At 35.2% G+C, this 4,451-nt stretch overlaps 1 protein-coding gene across 4 annotated transcripts in view; it reads right to left on the reverse strand.

Annotated features, from left to right (window-relative positions):
* The window catches only part of LOC108915517 (probable cytochrome P450 6a14), a 20,632-nt gene that overhangs the window by 10,796 nt on the left and 5,385 nt on the right, over nt 1-4,451 (reverse strand). The gene's annotated exons all lie outside the window — the stretch shown is intronic.

The raw sequence follows: 4,451 nt of genomic DNA on the forward strand, positions 1-4,451 counted from the left end.
TTGCTTTGCCCCCAGGCCCCCATAATTATTATCGAGGATTTCATATTATCATCCAAAGCAGCTTCAAAAATTATAGATCCAGCCAAAAAATTTTCAAAATTTATTGAAAAATACAAAAGTTACAGCAAAAAAACCATTTTTAATTCTCAACTTCAAGAGCTAATAACTCTACAGGGTGAGCCCGGAGGAAAAAATTTTATATGAACTTGTGACATTATTTTCTCATTATCTATCCATATCCGAGAGATTGCCCACCATTTCCGGGTCACCCTGTATATTCTAAAATAAAAAATAAAACAAAAATGTAAAATACTAAAATCTCGAAAGCGGAGCCGTTTTCGGAAAATTTTTTAAAGAGAAATTCAAATTTATAATTTTTTTGTTTAATACACCATTAAAATCCATTTAAATCCATACAAAATAGAAAGAGCAAAAACGAAGATACTTCTGGCTTTGCCTAACCTTCAAACACATTACCATTTTCGTTAATACACTTCTGCAATTTGTGGTATAAACTCCTGGCAACAGAATAGAAATTAGCTTAATTTATTTCCGCTACTGCTTCATGAATTCTGCCAATAACATCATCCTCGCCAACAAGCACAGTAAAATAAACCTTTTCTTTTATGTATCCCCATAACCAAAAGTCTATAGGAGTCAAGTCAGGAGACCGGGGTGGCCATGGTGTTGGTCCACCCCGTCCAATCCATTTATTTGAAAAACGGCGGTTCAAAATATGTCGTACTTGTAATGTGGCATGTGCGGGCGCACCATCATGCTGAAACCACATAGTTGCACGTTGTTGTAGAGGAATATCTTCTAACAAACCTGGCAAAATGTTCTCGCAAAAATTACTGTAATTTTCACCATTCAGTATTCTTGGCAAAAAATATGGACCTATGATCCTTTTCCCGTAAATACCTATCCAAATATTTACAGACCAACGTCTTTGCTGATTCCGCTGACGTTTTTCATGAGGATTCTCATAATGCCAATAATGAAGGTTGTGGTGATTGAAAACTCCTTATTGGTTGAAATGAGCTTCATCGATAAATAAAACATTATAGAAAAAATCTGGTTTGCGCTGAAAGGATCTTCGTTTTCGCTATTTCTTATTTTGTATGGATTTAAATGGATTTTAATGGTGTTAATATTAAACAAAAAATTATAAATTTGAATTTTTCTTTACAAATTTTTCCGAAAACGGCTCCGTTTTCGAGATTTTAGTATTCTACATTTTTGTTTTATTTTTTATTTTAGAATAGGTATATATCCGGCCGCTGGAGAGTGAATTATGACCCACCCTGTATAATTTAAATTTTCCAGTGGAAGGTAAACTCAATTAAAGGATAAATAGATATATCTATANTTTTCGAGATTTTAGTATTCTACATTTTTGTTTTATTTTTTATTTTAGAATAGGTATATATCCGGCCGCTGGAGAGTGAATTATGACCCACCCTGTATAATTTAAATTTTCCAGTGGAAGGTAAACTCAATTAAAGGATAAATAGATATATCTATATCCAATAATACAATAAAATTACAGTTATATTTTCAGTCAGGTCAGTCAGTTGACACAAACGCAGAGATTATAATCATCAGTATATGGCAAAACGTGTATACTTATTACAATAATTCATATCATTCATGAAAGGAACAAAAAACAGTGGGTCAAGTATTGCACTCTGAGACACGGCTGATATTTGACTAAATATTGTATCAGGTTTGTAACCACCGTACTGTAGTATAACAACCCTAGGTTCGATCGTAAAAAAGAATACACGTAGTTGTAGCCAAAAATATGTGATCGTCATAAGGAATACCTACGTTGTGTGTATCTATTTTTATATTGACCGGAAGGCGCTGGCTACTAACTTTTTTTGAGGGATGTATGGTTTAATTTTATAAAACAAAAGCAGAGTAAATACACCTAACTTTATTATTGTACAACAATTCAAATTACACATGTGACAAATAGAAAGAACAACAAAAACATTAAGAACCATTTAACATAAAATGAGAGTGCCAGGCTCACCTAGAGCTCCTGTGGGGAAAGAGCATAGCAGAGAAACCCACGATCGTTGCTCTTACCACCCAAATATCCACTTGACCTCTTTGATCGAGAATTTTAGCAAAAAAATTGGTAACACACTACATAGTTTCGATACAGTAGATCTATCGCACATAGAGCAATGTTGCCCAGGGAAAACCAAGAGGTTTAGGAAAATTATAGGAAATAGCCACAGTTCTTTAATTTTCATTGTCGTATTTGTTCCTCTTTTTGTAAACAGCACACACGAGACTGCTTCCAAAAATCGGAAAAAGTATTTATACGAGTTCACTGAAAGTGTGGTTTGGAAAAAAAGTAGTACAATACGATACAAGGTAGATCCTAATGTGAACCATTTCTGAAGAAGGAAATATTGGAAAAGGGAAAATTTTATAAATGTTTATAAATAAGATGGATTACACAAAAACAATGGTGGTGACAAAGGAAGAAATGCACCTTTTTTAGTAATTAAGTTTCATTAATTTGATTTCATAACAAATGATGTTCCTTCCCTTAACGAATTGGTCGAATCATAGAAAGGTAAATTTGGCAACTACGCATTAACCGTTGTTGACAGCTAGCTAGATGACAGAAACAGCTCCTTCCACGGTCGTAGGTAAGAAAGTAGATCAAATGCGCTCTGTGTTTTTGATCATCTCGTTTGTTATTTTTAGTTGTATTCGGTTTTGTGCCACATTAATATCCGAACAACTAATTCATCCTGCTCAGTTATGCGTAATATCTTAATGTGTCGTTAATTTCGTTTTATCGCGATCTTGAGTCAGAGTAGAAGAATTATCTTTAAAGTACATAAAAACTTTCCGTTGTAAACTGCAATTAGGCCTTAATACCAGTCGGTCAATAGCCGCACGGTTTAAGGTGTCAGTACTTAAATCGNTGTTTGACTAAATATTGTATCAGGTTTGTAACCACCGTACTGTAGTATAACAACCCTAGGTTCGATCGTAAAAAAGAATACACGTAGTTGTAGCCAAAAATATGTGATCGTCATAAGGAATACCTACGTTGTGTGTATCTATTTTTATATTGACCGGAAGGCGCTGGCTACTAACTTTTTTTGAGGGATGTATGGTTTAATTTTATAAAACAAAAGCAGAGTAAATACACCTAACTTTATTATTGTACAACAATTCAAATTACACATGTGACAAATAGAAAGAACAACAAAAACATTAAGAACCATTTAACATAAAATGAGAGTGCCAGGCTCACCTAGAGCTCCTGTGGGGAAAGAGCATAGCAGAGAAACCCACGATCGTTGCTCTTACCACCCAAATATCCACTTGACCTCTTTGATCGAGAATTTTAGCAAAAAAATTGGTAACACACTACATAGTTTCGATACAGTAGATCTATCGCACATAGAGCAATGTTGCCCAGGGAAAACCAAGAGGTTTAGGAAAATTATAGGAAATAGCCACAGTTCTTTAATTTTCATTGTCGTATTTGTTCCTCTTTTTGTAAACAGCACACACGAGACTGCTTCCAAAAATCGGAAAAAGTATTTATACGAGTTCACTGAAAGTGTGGTTTGGAAAAAAAGTAGTACAATACGATACAAGGTAGATCCTAATGTGAACCATTTCTGAAGAAGGAAATATTGGAAAAGGGAAAATTTTATAAATGTTTATAAATAAGATGGATTACACAAAAACAATGGTGGTGACAAAGGAAGAAATGCACCTTTTTTAGTAATTAAGTTTCATTAATTTGATTTCATAACAAATGATGTTCCTTCCCTTAACGAATTGGTCGAATCATAGAAAGGTAAATTTGGCAACTACGCATTAACCGTTGTTGACAGCTAGCTAGATGACAGAAACAGCTCCTTCCACGGTCGTAGGTAAGAAAGTAGATCAAATGCGCTCTGTGTTTTTGATCATCTCGTTTGTTATTTTTAGTTGTATTCGGTTTTGTGCCACATTAATATCCGAACAACTAATTCATCCTGCTCAGTTATGCGTAATATCTTAATGTGTCGTTAATTTCGTTTTATCGCGATCTTGAGTCAGAGTAGAAGAGTTATCTTTAAAGTACATAAAAACTTTCCGTTGTAAACTGCAATTAGGCCTTAATACCAGTCGGTCAATAGCCGCACGGTTTAAGGTGTCAGTACTTAAATCGATGTGTGCTATCTGCCCGGGTTTCGAATCCCGCGGCCTTTAGACCGTAGATTAGCTATGCTTGTACGGAGGATTGGCACTCTCTGTGCAGGTTTGGTAGGGTGGAAGAATGTTGGCTTGGGTCAATGTGAGAGATTGACACCGGTTGGCATTTGACCACCCCCCTAATTAATGAGGTTTTCCAGGTTTCCCTCATTCCTGCACTGAATGGTGGTTAGGGCCTACCAACATAAGTCGTTCCTGGGCGCAAATGC

This window comes from Anoplophora glabripennis, unplaced genomic scaffold, assembly GCF_000390285.2.
Source record: "Anoplophora glabripennis isolate ALB-LARVAE unplaced genomic scaffold, Agla_2.0 scaffold155, whole genome shotgun sequence".
NCBI lineage: Eukaryota > Metazoa > Arthropoda > Insecta > Coleoptera > Cerambycidae > Anoplophora > Anoplophora glabripennis.